Below are 19686 nucleotides of genomic sequence, written 5' to 3'. Positions count from 1 at the left end.
TAAAAGAATGTAATAGTGTGTGCTAGTGACGTGTTGGCAGTTCTGTGGAAAATTGCGATCACGGTTTGGCAGCTAATATGTTTAGAGCTGTTTCATTTTTCAAACAAAGCCTTATTTATCAAAACTTACTGGAATTTAATATTTTACAATCTGAAGTTAGTTTTGCTTATGTTTCAAACATAGCGAGTTGGTTTAGCTCCAGACGGGCTGATGATGAGTTTCTGTCTGTTAATGATGTCATCGATGAGAAAATTAGGTACCAGTTTAAAGCAAGACCTTATTAGTTACATGCGTTCTAAAATATGATTTATCTTACAAAACTATTCCACCATTTACATTACAAAAGTATCTTTATAAGCTTCCCCCAAACAGAGCAGCGTATGATAAGAAAATCTGATCTAACAAATAAAATATTAAAGTAAATCTTTTGAATAAATAATCAAAGTAAATAGAAGATCATTTATGGTCGAGACACACGAGTGACAGCACGACAGGTCGCAGGTCGCCAAGTCACTCGGCGTGACGCGTAGTCGCCGACAGTGACGTCACAACCACCACTAACTTCACATCAAAACCCTGGCCCTCACTTCATTACGCCAAAATCACTGATTTACTTATTAATTCACAAGGTAAAAGGCTATTCAATTTATACAGCGTTTAAGCTTTCAAAAATTCATTTTTCGCTTTTAACTAAAGATTTCTCTAGTAGTTGGTTCGTGTAAGATAAGGCGCTTTGAATATAATATTCCTTACACAAAGGAATTTACTTTGAATTCAAGAAGTCTTTCTTTTTACGTACGAATATGTACGGATTTTTGTAAGGATAAAGTTAAATGATCAAATTGTAAAAAAGGTAAATGAATGAGCAATAAAAGATTCACGTACTTGATATTGTGTATATTGAGGGGAAACATAATGACCGGACATTATTTCCTCATTTATTATTTATTCATGTACATAAAAAACAGACCAATTTAGCTTCAGGTAGTAATAGCCATTGATTAATTTTAGAGTGTACTTGTAACATAATTTTTAATTTATTACAGGGCGAATTCAGCGAAACTCGCGCCTGAAAGGGATTTTCAGGGTCCGGCGGGGCGGGCGCGCGGGGAGACGGGGCGCGCAGGGCGCCGGCTCCGGCAGTGAGCGCCCGCCGTCCGCCGCGACCGCCCGTGTGTCTGCCCTCACCGCCGCCGCTGTACGTACTCGCGCCGTGCCTGTGTTACTATTAAATATGCATATTATTGTGTGTGTGTGCTGTGAGAATTGCCATCATATGTGCTCATCTATGTAATCTGTATGTGGTCAGCTCGCCGCAGGATGGGTATAACACTACATGTTCATTAATTGGCCGTATGTTTACGTAAGGCGTTCGTGATTACTAGTTACGAACTAATAAATATTATTGTAAATAACAAACTCAGATTTACGATACGTTCGCGTGATTTAGAAACCAATTAACGTCTCGTAGAAACGTATTTGAGTGTTCTTTTCCAGGGTTGTACGCAGTGTACGAGGAAAACAGTTAGGATGTCGTTGGGGTGACACAGGAAACGTTACGGGAACAATTTGTCTAACAAACATTTTGTGTACACTCATATCGACGCTCGGAGGGAACTTATGAAAGGTGAAATTAAGGGAGCGCCGCCATCAACTGTCACATCAGGTGCCTTATATTCTGTGACGAATTTCGGGATGTTCATATGTCGGTCGACGATGGTTATCTCGGAATATAAAAGAGGAATTCACATAAAACCCAATAGTGACTTAGATTTGAGAATAAGTTACCGGTGTTTTATCTGTTCACGGCGCGGGTTGCCAGCCCTGCGTAGGCCAAAGGTTTATTAGGTTTTTAGGAAGAATTAGTGGCAGTTCTGTGTCTGGCAGCGCGTGGCACCACCTGGTGCGTGCTACACTTGCCAGCTCCCAGACAATAACCAACCGTTTAACTAACGATTAGACAAACGACTGTCGAAGCGGACTCATTACCGAACAAGGACATAATTATAACTGCCGGTTATAACGTAAAGGTAGGCACGGTTAAAAGTTAATTATATGATAAAGATCTTTGTAATAAGGATGGACCTTTCAGCAGTCTCTAAGCGCGACCCTTAGAACATAAGTATACTTTGGTGTAAATCTAGTAAAATACTTATTCGGTTAGAGTCTCTTCAATGTCAGCCCTATTACAGTCGTTAGGTTTTTGAATGGGATCCTGTCGAGATTTCTATGCAGATCAGGTCTTCAAATAGGGCCAAGAGGGTTGAGGTCCCTATTACAGAGCTGATTCGAGGCTCAAGCACTACTTATAATTAGATTCAGCCGATGACTCTCAGTTTATGTTCTATATAAAATCTGGGTTAGAAAATAAATAGTTCTTTAATACAGACTTTTAAAATGTTCAAGCTTTTTGACTTTTGCATGTTATGTTGACAAAATGAGCTATAATGCTTTGACTCAGATACCAATCTTATCAGATCGTATCATTCAGCTAGTCCAATTGATTTATTGTTCTATGGTTTGATGTCTTCATACGAAACTTTAACGAAATTGCCTATAACTTATTTAATTATACCTCTTTAATTTAATGTAACAAAGAAATACCTACTGATGAACCGTGAGAGCTATATGTGTCGATGACGAATCTACAATTTCTGAGTCTCCAATGTCGAAACCATTTGCCTTTATCGTTTGACCGTACTTTAATTAAAGTTTGTCCTAACAACACTCAGATGGTTTTAGGATGTATGTAGTATAACGCAAGCTAGGTTAATAGCTATAAGAGTATCCGCACACTGCAGACTAAACAGTGGGGCGACGGTTGGCATTTTTTGGTTTTCAAAGAAAATCTTGATTCCAATCAAAATTGTCAGTCGGTCTGATAGCGGCTAAATACCTGAACTTTGTAACTTGCGTACTATCATTCTGATTTATGAGCCCAAACAAACTATCGGGCGACTAAAAGTTTTCAGTGTGCGGGTAGTTTAACAGCTATAAATGTGTAGAATGGAGCGAGTTTAGTCCGTCGATCGATTCTGCAGATATTGCTGAGATCAGCTCGTTCGAGTGCTAGGTGATCGCTTTTAAGGCGTTACTATAACGCTAGCTTTTTAAAGGGTAGGGCAGAGGAGCTTGAAATAGGAAGGTGTTCGATAATAAGGATTGTTGATGGACGGTCGGCCGGTGATTGAAATGTAATGTTGTTTGTGATGAAGCTTTGTTTATAGTATGCCTAAAGCTATGTTCTTATAAATGTTGTGTTGTTTGACGGACTGGCTATGAAAAGGAATATATCCGTTCAGTAAGCACTCCACTGAAAATAAAATACAATCCATAGCTATGTGTCAAATTGGGCGTTTTTACTTATTTTGATATTTTGTAAAGAATTTCAGTTGAGGGATGTTTATAACATAAAAGAACTAACTACATGACGAATGAGAATTCATAAGAATAGGTAGATACTTTTTGCGGCAATCTATTACTATGTGATATTCATAAAATTTAGTTAAAATAAATAAATATATCTTGCTTAGTGCTATTGTCAATGTAAGATGTAACCTAAAAATTAGATTTACAAAAAGGCGAGATGACACCGCAAAGGCCTTTGGGCAATAAATCTCTTTATCCAATTGAAAATGTAAGTCAGTTGTCTGGACCTAATTCCAGTATCTTGTAAGATCTTGTTCTATTTGTGGTCACAGTCGTGTAAGTCCCTTTAGACTCGTCGTCAATCATCTGCCTAGCCTTTTCCCGACTGTGTTGGAGTCGGCTTCAAGTCTAACCCGATGCAGTTGATTACCAGTGTTTTGAAAGAAGCGACTGATTATCATACCTTCTCAAGCCATTTACCGGGGTAACATTTGGTAGGATTGGTTATCAGACTTTAAATGACAGCCAAGACCAACCAATTTTTTACATACCTTCCGAAACTAACTCAAGATGACAAGACGGTCCCTCACCCACAGACTGACCACACCAAGCATTGCTTAACTTTATGATCCATAAATTTACGTGGCTATTAGTCAGCCACGAGCACCTCAGTCTATGGTCAATACAAACATTTATTCTCATGATTAATGATAACGTGACGTGGACAAATGATTTCTTATTTTTTCTTCAGTTCTTGTTTTTCTAAATCACTATTTTCACCGTGGAGATTACATAGGGAACTGCGGATATGTTTCCTGGGACGGAATAGCAACGCTTAGTGTTAAAAAAAAGTAGCGAAAAGTAAATGTCGAGAAAAATAAGGAAATCTGTAGGACAGAAATCTGTAGTCGTGGTGGCCTAGTGGTTAAAGAACCAACCTCTCGAGTATGTGGGTGTGGGTTCGATTCCAGGTCAGGCAAGTACCATGCGACTTTTCTAAGTTTGTATGTACTTTCTTAAGTACATCTTGGCCACCAATGGCTGATAAAAAGGTGAAGGAAAAAATCTTGAGGAAACCTGGACTAGTCTGACTGAAATCACAAACCCTCATTGAGCAAGCGTGGTGATTAATGCTCAATCCTTCTCCGTGTGAGAGGAGGCCTGTGCCCAGCAGTGGGGCGATAAAAAGGCTGTAACAGTAACAGTAGGACAGAAGAATTGTGATTATAAGTTTGTTTTTCTTGACCATTATCCAAGTATTCTTGTGTTAATCTCAATGTAGAATTGATGTTTTATCCTGGGCCTAAATGATAAATGAAAATGTAAAGTGTCAATAATTTTGAGCAATAATGTTGGAATTTGCGTAGGATTATGTATGACATAACGCGTAATAGTGTGTTATAGAAAATAACATGTGTTATAGTATATTTTATTAGAACTTTTAGACTGGAAAATGTATGTTACTAAGGTAAAGAGCAAACGTGGTCCTAATCCTTTACTGTTTCGGGTTTTACAAGATTTAAGTAGGCTTCTCTTCTATTTTTGTGAATATATTTTTGTTTAAAGTAAACATTAGCTTTGTACAAAGGGTTTTACAAAGATTATAGTTGTTGGGACACTGAATAGCTACTGATAACGTACTTACTTAGTTAATTAAATTCGCTTTTGCATTCAAGAAGTTAATACTTCTTTTGTAAATATTTATTTCAAGACATTTTCCCCTTTTATATCGTAATTTGCAGTTTTTCATAAACTCTTTTACTCTGAGACGTTTCTTCTATTTGACGAACGTTTATTGCTGTTGACTTTTCGTACATTATTTATATTTTGATCTTTGTTATATTTTTTGAGATGGCCGCGTCGCTTTAGAATTCTCAGTTATTTCTTTGCTTAACTTTGTTGTTTTATTTCGACAGACTTTCCGAATCAAACATGATACATTTTTATAGGCTTAATTTTAAAACAGAGCCTGTCTCCACGCACAATTATTTAATTTTTCGTTTTGAAAATGCAGTGTGCTGATCAATTTTATAATTTAAAACCGGCCAAGTGCGAGTCGGACTCGTGCACGAAGGGTTCCGTAAATTACAGTTAAATCAACCTATCTCAAAAACTATAAGAGATACTTTGATCAAACCAAAAATCGTTGAAAGAGTTAATTAGCATGCATCACCTCTATTTTTTTTAGAATTTTATACCCCGTAGTTATAAAAATAGAGGGGGGGGGGACATACTTTTTACGACTTTGAGAGCTGATATCTCAAAAACCGTTCACTTTAAGAAAAATGTTTTTTAGAAAACTTTATATCATTTTAAAAGACCTTTCCATTGATACCCCACACGGGTATGTACATCGAAAAAAAAAATTTCATCCCTCAGTTACATGTATGGGGGGCCCCACCCCCAATTCTTTTTTTTACTATTTAGTGTCATATTTTTGTAGCGGTTCATACAGCACATATTCCCATCAAATCATATACATCACTGTAGTACTTATAGTTTCCGAGTAAATCGGCTGTGACAGACGGACAGACGGACAGACGGACATGACGAAACTATAAGGGTTCCGTTTTTGCCATTTTGGCTACGGAACCCTAAAAACTTCAAATTGAAATATATCACCGTCTCAAGCTTCTTTTATTAGCTATTTCAGTTTGTAGGTTTATTGGACAAAGCAAAATAATGATTTCTAAACTAAGGTATTTAATTTATTTATTTGGCAGTGCTGCCAGTCTTTTGGGTACATTACCCAGTGACAGCGATGAGGAGCAATTTTTTGATGCACTGTACTAGTTGTACATATATATATATAAGTTTTTTTTTTATTTTTTTTCAATTAATGTAAATATTTTGTGAATAAACTAACATTTATATACGTAAAAAAAGGTATTTAAATACCTCGTAACACAATCCTAGTTCTGATAGAATCCACATGATTAGACATTGATCGTTATATTGTTTGAAATCTCAAAACTTTCTCAGAAGTCTTACAGTTTTGCTTACTTGTAATAGTTCGCTTTGTCCTGTAATAATATACTGATTACATTCCTTAGAACTATGTAGGCTATCTACTGACTGTGGTTATTGTAGGTTCGTTTGTTGATCGTCATTGAATTGTAATTTTGAAATAAGCAAAGTTTAACAAACTTCAGATAATGTAAAAATTACATAAAACTGCCAATGATAGGCCAACAATAGTTTGTATAGTAAAATGTTACGTTATTGTTCATTTATTTCCATCCATCGTGGCTTCGCTTTGTAGTAGATATAAAGTTTATGAAATAACCTCCCTTTAACACTCAGGAACCTTTGATTTTCAAGATAAAAAGTTTCAGCAGGAGGTCCAGAGATAACTTAGCCTAAAACACTGTCACTTTCCTCAACAGAGAAGGCATTTTATAGATAAAAAATCCATCAACTTAAAAGCACACAAATACACACATTAAAGTACAAATAATCGAAAGTCCTTGACAATGATCTATTCCTCAGCACGTTTACAAAGGTCTATACTATCACACATTTCTATTTACCTATTATTATCGTTTCTAACACGTAAAAAAGACCTCTAGACTGTAGGTAGCATGTATCGAGCACAATTTGTCAACGTCACCCAGAAACTTAGAAAGACTTTTACTATAAAAAACATTATCGTGTTCCTAGCCTATATTTTTCTTTATTAGAATAGTTTTTTATCATCTTAGCTTTATATTTTAGTCTATGTCTTAGTGTTTGGTTCAAATCTTGTGAAATTCTGGTATCTTATTTAAAAACTCCTAGGAGATTATTCACGTTTCTTATCAATATTGAATAATGTATGTATGTACCTGTAATCAGTAGTGTCCAAGATATTTTTAAACTATTAAATACATTGGCTGCTGTAATAATTTCATATCTTTACTTTACAGTACAGCTGTTTGATTGGTTTATTTAAAGAAATAACCAGCTTTAGGCAAACGTGTGGTCCTCCATACGACACACACATTGTAATTCACAAAATCAGGTTTTATAAACACCATGGCTTATATTTTTATGAACTTTCTTTCAAATATGCATTTTTAACGTCTTTTTTAAAACGAAATAAGTAGGTCTTGCTTTTATTAGCAGCATAAAAATGCTTAAACAAATATTTTTCAAAAGGCTTTATAAAGGCAATGTTATTTGCGCCGCGTCGACTTGTGAATTAAGGAAAATGTAATTTATTGCTTTCTACTATAATTATCTTGAGAGATTACTTCGTCCTTATGTTTGACTTTATTATGAACATTGCTGCATCAAAACGAAATAACAAATAAAAGTGATATAGTGCTCGAAATTCGAGCAGCGCAATAATAAACTTTATATTTAGTCCATAAATTCAAAACATAGGTGAAACGTTTGATAGATAATTCATAACTTACCTATCAGCATTTCTAAAGTATAGTGCAATAAAACTCGTTAAAGGTACATATCTACTTGTAAAAGTTTGGTGACTTTCTCAAGGTCATGTAGTTTATATTAAGTTTTTCTATGAAGTCACAAATTACATCTAATGTTATATGACTATCAAACTTCATGTTTTCTATGTATGAAGATTTATGATAAAACAAATCGACACTTTGTAAATAGGTATTTATTCATGAAAATAATATTCTCCAAGCAGTTATCAAAATAAAATACAATGCCTAAATTACAAAAAAAGTAGTATATAAATATCACTTTCACATCTGAATCCCAGAAAAATCAGTACAGCAATATTGTAGCGATTTCCATAACATCCCATAAGACCTCGTGAGGCTTCTCGCCCAATTTCCTATAAAATATGCATTTTTTCGCTGAAAGGTATTGAAACCGTCGGTTACCTGAGCATAATAAGGCTGTCCGGCGTGCATAATTTAAGGCTTTGCCGGACACTTGCGGTGTCAATAAGTTATTACTTACGAGTAAGTTATGCTTAGAAGACACTTAGCTTGGACATGGTTTGTTTATGTTCTTACACTTGAATGGCTTTATGGTCAGTGAGTTTTGTTAAAACCACTATTTACTATCAATTTTCATGTTCAATTTGCAAAGTAAATAAGGGTGTTTTAAGAAAAACAGATGTTTATGATGTCGGTGATCTTGGGCCTAAGACTTCACCTGTATGCAACCAAATTATCCATTCACGTGTACGAAATTGCTATGGCTATTTATATCTCGAAATAGCTCCGGCTAAGTACAAACTAACTGATTCAGATGTATTATTGGAGTAATTTGACATCAGTCATTTGAAGTATTTTGACATTTGTGGAAGCTATTTATATTACTCCTCAGTCACGATTTATGTTATTTCCAGCTATCAAGGATTATGTATTTATAGAAAGTGTAATTTAATTACCGACGGCCGATTAGATGTTATCAATTTTGGATTATTCGTGTTCGTAGTTTTTAAGTCGGGATCAAAATAGAACAAATTATACGCAGTTTTGGTTCGTTCAAGATTTTTCCATAGTAAATTGTTGAGCATGAAATGTGACGTGAAAGGTCTAGTGACCGTACATTAGGTAGGCTGTGTTTATGGCTTCAGTAACAATTAATAACAGCCTTTGCCGAAAATTATTACTCCAACCAAAGTCACTATTAAAGCCAGATTACGTATAGTCGGCGACAAAAGTGCTTAGACATTTGTTTTATTAAGAAAATGTTTATTGGAAATCTCAAAAAATATTACATATTAATTAAATTTAATATCTGATATTATCTGCATTATACTTAGCAATAAATTAGTTTCTTTTCGCAGAGGCATGTTTTAATTTTGTTTGTACCAATTTAACTTTTGTGGTGGACTGTACGTATTTGTGTCGCGGTAATTTATTGCTGAAGCCGAATGAATTTGTCACAAGTATATTTTATTAGCGGCCATAATAACTGGTTCTGTCGCTGTTTATATTAATACTAGTAATTTATTCTTTCGAAATACCTTGTTATATTGCGATCACATCGGTTATGTAAATACTTTTTAACTTCAGCGGTTTAGTGTAAATATAGTGGTTTGTTAAAAGTAAAATATTTTCTTGGAAACATTTTTATTACGAGGTGGTATCGCAAAGGTTATTTATTTCTTGCCCACTTTTATTTGTGATACTTATTATTTTTTACACAAAAATGTATTTATAAAAAATACAGCATTTATTTAAATAGTACAGCACCGTCTTTTATTATGTCGCGCCAGTAAATAGAATAAGAATTCGTAGCATCGTAGCACGCGTAGGTTATTCCTACGGCGAGCACGTAGCACTGTTTGTAGGCTATATCTACGCTGCTACGACGCTACGCAGTTCGTAGTCGCTTCGTGTCGCGTGTGTTCGACGTTCCTACCTCCTAGGCTTTATAAAACGAAGATGAATTTTCATAAAATGTCTGAAAAATATTCTAACTTCTCGAATCGTTCGTGTGTTCAGTGCTTGTGACATGACACACTTACGAGAAAGCAAGTAGTTTATATGTCGAAGATGTTGCCGTATTGTAAATGTTGAAGTTTGGTAGTTTTTTCGTTGCTTTAACGACTGTTTTTGCCCAAAAAGTTGGGCTAACGAAACAATGGTGCACAACAGACTGTAGAGAATCTTGAGGCGATGCACATGCAGATAAAGTTTAAAGTTAATAGCGTTAACTAGGCGGCGCTAAGGGAGGGCGCACACTTGGCACGCGGCGGGCGCGCGCCGCTGCGGACACGATAAATCCTCGTGCGGACACTTTTTCTGCTTTCCACAACCTCCCCCCCGCCGCCCCTCCTCTCACCCCCCCCGTCTTCGCCGTTCACTTGTTTGTCGCCACCTCACGTTTTTGATTTAACTTTTTGTAAAGGTTTGGCGGAGTCGCGCCTACTGACAACTTATTGCGTCGATAATCTCGCAGTATAAATCTGTTCCGCGAACGCTGTAAGGGTTGCGTTTCCTGTTCATTTTCCTCCTTGATTTGAAAGGGAAAACATTTAAATGTATGCGGAATCCAGTTTTGTGCAAGTTTTTAAAATATGCGACGTTTTTATTCGGTTTCCTTTGTTTGTGAGGGAACCTAAGCCACAGACTAAACAATGGCGCAGAGCACAGTCGCGTATAGTCGCAGTAGACTAAGGTACAGTGAGTACGCGTACCTTGTCTGCTCAATGAAGTAATGAGTACATTTATAATCCGAGGTGATCGCGCGATCGATGCGCGCGACCTCAAATGCTAATCCGATATCAATGAATATACATTACGTATTCTTAGCGATTAATGCAACATGAAAATGTTAATACGGTGTAAGAAGGAGGAAGCTACTGTGTAAGTTGTCCAAAAGACGCTGTCGCAGTCGGCTAAACGTCGTCCGCTGGGGTTGATTAAAAATATCCGGTGTGCACGGCCGCTTCGAATCCGTATTATTTTGCATAAAAACTCTCAAATAAAATATGGCCGGTCCGCATTCATTGAATATTCAGCATCGGAGCTATGCCAGGATTAAAATAATATTTTATGACGACGACAGGAAATTAAATCTTTTCTATTGTTTTTGTCACCTAAACGTTAAACAATGGCGAGAGATAAAGCGGCGCAGCGCATAGTCGAGTGAAAAGGTGTCGCCTCTTGTAGCTTCGCAATTCTGAGAGCCTTTTCATCTGTGAATTTAAGATGTTTTTAAAAGAGTAACAAAAGAAACTGACGCTTATTAGAAAAGTTTTCTGTTGATTAGCATAGTCGGATGGTGGGGGATGTCTGATTATATCTTGTGTTTGTGCTGGCTCGCAGTGTGAGCGAGGCGAGGCGAGGCGAGGCGGCCGGACAGGTCAATAGTCGCGCCGCGGAGCGTGGGCGTACGTGTGTGGACCCGAGAGCGGCGACCGGTAATGCTCGGGAACTGATTGCATCACAACCTCCAGATAGCCATCTTGCTTGATTGTGTGTGTACACCTATACCAATTGAATTTCACGATTCAATACTCAAAATGCTTTGAGCTCTGAAATAGGTGTTACCCCGAAATAGGTTCAGATAAAAACCCAAATGGTACTAATAAATAAATTGCTATCATAATTTATAGGCTATTCAATTTATTACAAAAATGATTATTCAAAAACAAATTCGAATACCAGCACAGAGTCACGGCCGACTATTATTTGTGATACAAAGCGGGAATCATAATTTATCGTTAAATAAATACTAATTTAGCTATGTGCTGTCCGTGACAGCCGCTAACTGATCCTGAATTAAATGCTGCTCGTATTAGATGCAGTATAATGACATATTATATAGTTACAGGCAAACCGTGTGTTCGTAACATGTACATGAATAACGGTCGTGTAACAATTTCAGGCGATACCATTTAATTTGTCCAATTACACTGGTTTACACGACACGCCGCGTGTAAATATTGTCACACACTGGAATTTATACATGTGATTCATATTTTAATGTTTAGAAACAATTTCATGGAATTTCATGCAATGAGATGGTATTCTATTGTTGTCGAATCGATATCCTATCATACGATAGGCAACAATAACTGATGTCAACATAATTCATTTTGCTCTTTTGAAAGTATCATTATTTATTTCAAATCATTTTATCAGATTTAAATAATTATCATCAATATTCCACTCCATACCATTTTATAACGCGTCTTGTTTTATATAATATCAACCAAAGAGTCAAATATCCACATAGCATTTACAATCACGGCCGGGTGCGAATAAAACAAATTGCGAAAACAAAAGGCGGTGACTGAACGTATCAGATTGTGTAACCTGACACACCTACATACAGCCTACCACTGTATCTGTGATCTCACCTCGCGGAGCAAGCGGCGCGACGTACACAACGACTCCACACTGACTGATCACGCACCTGGCTCCGTGTCACAAGGATTATGATCGATCGTGACACGCTCTGTGTCACGCTATTTTAACTTCTTAAGTACGCACAATCCGATTCCTTGTTTAACAAACCTCCCTTCACTTTTGCAAACTTTGAACAGCGTTATTTGCACCAACTTAATCATTAAAGGACAAAGAGACTTAATTAAAGACAATTCTTGTCCTTTCGAGAATTAATGCTGCTATTTATAAAGTAAAATAAAATCTTTTAAAGTAAACGTCCGCGTCACGTTGTTGGCTACAGCTATCCAAGGCATCAGTAATTAGGCCATATTAATTATTCGCGAACGCCACGTTTCTAGGTCGTTAGTCATCCATTAAAAATAAACTAGAATTTTATATTTATTCTGTAGGTGAGTGACTAGAATGCTATGTAAATATAATTGTAAAATTGTTTGCCAAGCGTCCCAGGAGTTGTCACGTCAAAGTTTGTCACGCGCATAACATATTTGTAATTGTTTTTTCCGGGATTGTTGACATTAACAATTCAAATTGTTGGAAGGGCTCGCTGTTTTCACGGTCACGCTGTCAGCGGCGTGGCGTGACGAGCTGACGTGTGTTCACGCGTGGCTCACGCCGACGTAGCCTAATACTCCGTGCAGAACGTCAATCAGCTCTAGCTCAAAAAGCTTAGTATGTCAATGTCAAATAAAATGAATCTTCATAATGAAATAATAATATGCAAATTATGTTTTCAGTATAAAAGGTCTGTCTTCAAATAGTGCCCATTACCTAATAATTATTCGCTCTAGTATAATAGTTATTACATAAATAGAAGTCATCTCTCGTAGAAAGTTTCATTAAGTTTCTAAACGATGTAAATCCCTTAATGCATTTGCAAAGCTGGACTTTTAAGCTGATATTGGATTTCTAATTGCAAATTCGCTGGAATGACACCTTTTTGCTTTTATTCTAAAAACTTTGTAAAAATAATTAATCTCACCTTCTTTTGAAGATAGATAGTTTTAGAAGCGACCCATTAATATGCTGCAATTTACTTTTTACACAAATTCAATCTAAAGTTTAATTCGTTCTCAAACGACTCGAAACTCAAAATTTCTATTAGTTGTTACTTGTGAAAGCGTTCACTTGTAACTTTCGGTGGGCGATGTGCAACTTGAGCAACATTTTAACGCCCCGACTTTACTATGTAGATACATTTATAGAATTTTGAAAGTAAAGGCCAAAGTTTTAATAAACTTACTTTTTAACTTGAGGCGTATAAAAATATTAGCATTACGAATTCAATTTTCATTTGAATAAGAGAAGAGCTTGTTTTTCGGGATGAATAAAGTGCTTAGGGCTTTCCACGGACTTATTATGCGCTTTGTTATTTTTTCCGAACATGTACAGTATGTTTTATGAGTTAAAATGCTGCATTTCTCAAATAATACAATATTTATTTGGCAAAGCATAGTTCGTTTTTCAATTTTCAAATGAAATACGTTTACATGGAGTCGGTATTTGCCAATATATGTTCGGTAGTGACGTATGTACATGACAAATGGGCGGTGGTGCGTCGCAGCGGATAAATCCGATCGTTTGACTGGTGGATACAAATCGTAAGAGATTTGTCTCGAGTTCCCCTCCCGTGTGGTGCACTGTGACGTCACAGCTATGGATGCCCGCCATCCTAGGGGTAACTTTGAGTGATGTTTTATTGAGTTCGGGACTGGTTTTGTTCCTTATTACTGCTGGAGTGTATTTTGATAGTTTGCTATTTGTTTAGTAAGTTATCGTGTTTGTTGAGGAAATCTGTTTGTTGTTTTTGTTTTAGGCTGTAAAGGTTTATCATTTTTATGTAAAAAACCCTTAGGACATAGCAACTGCGAATTCTAATAGGCATTCACTGTTCCTATTTCATAAAGTCAGACTGGTGCAAAGAAAATTCAGCTGAGATTTTTCCACACTCCCATTTTTCCAGTGTGCCCCTCGGGTAATATCAAAATATTCTCGTCATGTTCACATACACGCTCAAAATAAGTACGTAAATAAAGCCATAAACATTAATATTCGAGTCATGCAGCGTGCACTCTGCGCCGCGACTAGCTCCTATTTATATTTTACCTCCGACCTTCCTTATAATTGGGACGATTCCTTTTCCCTTATTCTCGTACATGCGTACTGACACACGTTTTCCTCGAAATTCGAAGCCAGGGGTTGGAATTCCAATAGCGTAGCGCGGAAAGTCAAAAGCAGGTAAATATTGCGTGGCGCGCTCTCCAGATCTATCAGGAAGGGTTCTTGAGTTCAGCTCTCGAGCAGTTGTTCCCTTGCCGCGCTTTGTCCGCTATTCTTATTCGTTACTTCAGCCTTTGAAATGTATTCGTATCTGAGTTATTGTTAATTCTTTGTGCTCCCAAGTACACTCTCAATAGATGCCACAAAGTTTTGTTATTTTAAGTTTTTTCTCGTGTTGTCTTTGATTCAAATTTTTCGTTTCGTATTAGTAATTCTCGTTAAAGATTTCGCCTGACCTATTTCAGTAAGTTTAGTGAATGCCCCAGTTTCTTTATTTAGGCATCGTTTAGATGTGTCGTACAAAAATAATATTTCACGTCACAAACTTTGTTCAGCAGCTGACGACGTTGCCCTAAACCGTGTGTTGTGTACATTGACAAGTTTTACCCTTTTCAGCACAATACTAATCAATCTGGCTTCTTTGCTGCGTTTTTTTTCAGCTAGAGGGTGAACCGTTTTGTAATGGATGGCTCGGTGCGAACCTCTTTGTTCCCCGTTGGTTCAATGAATACTATATGAGGCTGAGCTCTGCAGGCTGCTGTCTGCTGCTCAAGGTTTCGGAATATCGTATTACCATCAGATATTAATATGAGCAGCTTTTGTTTTTGTGGTGTATTCGTGTGCGGGATTTCAATGGTGTGAATGTTTTCTGTGATTGGGAAATCTGTAGGGGATGTGGCTTACGTCTTGTTGTCACTTTGTAGGCATGCATAATAGGTTGTTCTGTTTTATTATTTGTTACGTAGGCAACAATATTATTTACTTGAACGTTATACTGCTATCGATTACTCTATTTATTTATCTTAATAAGTTTCATGATAATCAATGAAAATCATATTCATTTATTATTTAAATACAAAACGAGTTGTACCCGGAAATAACATAAGTACGGTACGAAACCCAGTGGAACACATTGTATCCCGTATCAGTGGAACAACAACAACTCAACAATGTAACAACACAATCAAACTTCATTACGAGCAACATTAAAAACTTGGCCGACCCCTCCTCCCCCCTCCCCCCGCCCCTCGCACACCCCTCCCAAATAAAACTGCTTCATTTTATATTTAAACTGTCAAATACACTGTTGTGTACCGCAGCTTTTTGGACCTTACCTTGTTCTATTTTTCAAGAGATACTAACTAGGATTTTTGTGGAAAATACCAAATGTTTATTCCACGTTTATTACTGTGAAAGTTTTATCTTGACCGTTATTATATTCTGTGAATACGAGCGGCTTGTATGAACTCCAGTGATTGCTGAGCTAGGAATAAACGTTTTTTGTTTATCTGCCATTTAGTGAAATCGTAGTTAAGCTTGTCATTAGGAAAATTAAAATTAAATGCCATCTGTACTGCAATTAACTCGTCAATGACAGTAAAAAATAATAAATACGTTAATGACAACATTCTCCTCCATAATTGAAGTTCTCATTGGCCTAAATGCGACAGTACGTGACCCACATTTTGTTTAATAAAATAATGTAGATAATTTTTCCAAAACATTTACTAACGAACGGTATATTTTATTTTAAGTGAATACTGTCGTAAGTAATAAACCGGCATAATCTGTAGACTGAGGCATTTCCATGATATATCTCTGTATTACCCACTTTATGAGCTACCTTTATGAAAATGTTATTCAATAACGGCGACCTTAAAGCGTAAAGCGCTTGAGAACAAAGTATGGCAGTAATAACAAGCGCTGGATCGCTGCACGCCTCATTTTGATTGTACTCATTAAGCCTCTGCAACTGCACATATTACCTCGCAACCTCTCGACCTTATTTCGTGTACAATAAAGGCAGTTTTTGTGTGCCGCCACTGTGTAATTAAGTATCTTTGTATTGAGTACAATCTAGCATAAGCTTTTGTTTTGCGAATTGTGTTCAGAGTATTATCGAATGTTGTGTTCGATGTTCTTCTGTTGCAAAGAGCTGCATAACAGTTTACATTGGATTGTACTGTCCCACTTGTACTGAACTAGCTAATCTAGCTTAGCATATAGAGAGACAATTATGACCTACAATATTGACCTTTTTATTCCGCCAAGGTCGATTGTCATTTAGGTACAATTTTTAGGTTTTCTGGCGATGTATTCTTCAAATAAATTATACTTGGAAAGTACATTACTTAGGCTTCGAGCATGTTGGTACTTGCCAAGTTTGAAGCGCTCTTTATACTCGTATTTTAGAAGGACGTTCCTTAAACTTGAGCCTAAGATTATCCATACTAAGATAAGTGTATTATATGATACAAGTACAACAAATTGCTACAAGATATAAGAATAGATGAGCAGATATTTTTATTACGAAATTCCAGTTTTCTGAAATCATTATTTCTACTGTGATTATCTTCGTTCAATTTCTCTCTATATTTAGATTTGTAAATGCTGAATTTTTCTTGTGTAATCTTACAAGTGATGTTGAAACAATTTTCTACTCCAAGCGTTCTCATTTCTGAGTTGCCATGGCAACTTGAGATATTTTTTGTCTACACTGGGTCCTTTTACGTTGAAAAGATGAATATAATATTTTAGATGCTTGAAAGAGACTCAATCAGCATTCATATTAATCTGTAATTAGAAATTGTTTTTATTACCAAATGCGCGAACCATGCTTCGTTTTATAAGCAGTCAGTACATGTGAATTAAAAAAATATATTCAAACACATTGCACTTAATTCCCTAAACGAGCTAACTAAACCATACTATTTATCATGCCTTAATTCATGTCCACTTTAATTAAATGTAATGCTATTAAAAGCAAGAATTTCTTGAAGAACACTTAAAGACATACACACACACTTACATAATGAGTTGTGAAGTGCATGTGTGTGTGTGATATTTATAAAGTAATTAAATGCGCATGCGACGCAAATGAAGTGTTCGCACGCAACGAGCGATGTGCGGTTAATAGTCGGTTTATTTTGAGAGCGAAACACATAAATACCTGCTACAGGCTGCTTCTGCGGGTATTTGTATCCTTCTGGGCTTGTTACTGGTGGGTATCGTGAGTAGTTTCATTCTTAATTAGTGGTACTACCATTCATCTATTGTGTTTTAGGGCTAAAATTAAGGACTTGAATATTGCAATCAGAAAAACTAATAACACAATTTAAAAAATAAATGACACTTAAAGTTTCTATTATATTTTTGCAAATCTAGCAACTTGAAACTAAGTAACTTCAATAAAAGAACAATCAGAAAAATCCAATCAATATTTAATTACAATAAAATTAATATCATCGCGACCATTAACTTCAATATCGTCTCATTCAATTATTATTTCAGTCCAGTATGCTTTGCAGCCATAAATTCTATCGGTGTCCTAATTAAAAAGCTGTATAATTTCATGTTATTACAGTTGGCCCATTATTTCCAGATTAGCGACTACTAAAAACGAGTTAGACCCATTAATTTCACATTTTTAACTGAAAGGGGAGAGTTCAGTTCCTGATGTTGAAACTCGAAGATTGCTTGGTAAATAGTGACTAGGTTCACCTTGGAGTACCCGCTGCAAACTTATAGTCGGCCGATAGTTTGTTTGGACTCGTAGATAAATCAGTATTCACCGTGTTTTACTGAAAATTACAATTTGTGGGTTTGTTTTATTGTTTTCGTTTTGTTATAGTTTTTGTATGTTGTTTTAATCTCCCAGCATCACTATACATATGTACATATTTTGTCTGTTGCCCTTTCTTCTTAGAATAATATGTAGGTATCTACTATTCAGTTTTACATCTATTTGTTACTGACACAAGTATTCGAATGAGTCACTTTTTTCTTTTATCTTCTTGAACTAACAATAGCTCTATAAATATATCCTCACGCACATATCATTTCTATTAATACGAGTTATTTGCTCCCCACTAGTTAGTGCGATATTAATCATTGTCGGTATTTCTGTACGTCCGTCACTGTAGCGTCGCCTGATTTATTCAACTAATTACAAGTGTGTTCGTCTTGTTCACTCCAACTCGGGAACCTCGAGGAAAAATATTACGAGCAGATTAGTTTTACTGCCTTAATTAACTCGAAATACTTTGACTTTGAGGTTGTTAAAACGTCTTTAACTAAGAACGCGATAATTTGCTCCGAATTGAGTTTGGAAACTATCGGCTTTTGGAAATAGTAGACATTTCGGTGATAAATTACTGAAAAAGATTAAAGATTTTTATCACGCCTACGATATTAGGTTGTTTTTTTCAGCTGGGTTTGAATTAAACTGTAGTCGACTAAAAATGACATGAACTTCTGTAAAGTTGGCATTTAAAATATTTCAATGTCAAAAAAAATAATTAAAATAGGTCAATCAGTAGACATTTTACACTTGCTGGCATTAAAATCTACCTCTTTTAAACAATTTATGAGTGATATTATGCAATTACAATTGAAATAATTTTCTCCAAATCCAATTCCAAGATAACGAAATTTGACTAAATTACAATATCTCGGTACAAAATTTTCTCAGTCCGAAATTCTCAGCGGGTGAGGCGGCGGGCTGAATTCAGTCAAATTACAGGAAATTCCGCTACGACGACACGGCAATTAACATTCACACTGAATTGCTTGCTGTTGCTCATTGTTGCTCGTTGTTGCTCATTGTTGCTCGTTGCTGTCCTATTCTCAAATCTGCTTTTTCATGTTGAAGTTACTACAGGTCTATCTGTGACGTAGATCGACTATTTAAGTCTAGACTTATAATAGTTCTGTCTAAGTAATGTCGGTTATAAAGTACTTTTGAGCTGTATTTTAAGTTATATCTTGTTGAGTTATTTTAGTACTAGGATCTGATTGTTGTTTGTATTACACCAATTAAATAGTATAGTTTAATATACATTGAATTTGGCCATGACTTTACACCATGTATCACGAGATTTGATCAAGTATTAGGCACACTTTACAAGCCATTTAGATAAAGTCAATAAAAATATATTGTGGACATTATCCATGGTTAAACCTTTCATAAATGTTTATGGAAGTTAAAGAAATATCGTGTCATATAAAAGTATAATACCACACTTATGCTGTTTCACTGAACATTCTAACAAAGCAATGATACTCAAAATGTTTTGAAATGAATATAACATTTGGTTAAGCTTTTCTATTCATCTGATTATGACATTTCAGCCTAACTAATGTGCAGTGATTATAAATTCATATCATACCACATTATCCAAACAATTAATTATATTTAAAAGTTCATCTAACA

General features: G+C 35.9%; 1 protein-coding gene across 6 annotated transcripts in view; it reads left to right on the top strand.

The window, feature by feature from the left end:
* Window positions 1-1137: 1137 nt before the first annotated feature.
* LOC124631141 (peroxidasin homolog) overlaps window positions 1138-19686 on the top strand; it is a 301804-nt gene continuing 283255 nt past the window's right edge. For all 6 annotated transcript variants that reach the window (XM_047165386.1, XM_047165378.1, XM_047165371.1 and 3 more), the window contains exon 1: window positions 1138-1198. The gene's annotated coding sequence lies outside the window, so the exon portion shown is untranslated. The remainder of the gene's footprint in view (window positions 1199-19686) is intronic.

Source organism: Helicoverpa zea, chromosome 1, assembly GCF_022581195.2.
Source record: "Helicoverpa zea isolate HzStark_Cry1AcR chromosome 1, ilHelZeax1.1, whole genome shotgun sequence".
NCBI classification, from domain to species: Eukaryota; Metazoa; Arthropoda; class Insecta; order Lepidoptera; family Noctuidae; genus Helicoverpa; species Helicoverpa zea.
Note: the sequence above shows the minus strand (reverse complement) of the source record. Positions and strands in the feature narration are given on the sequence as shown.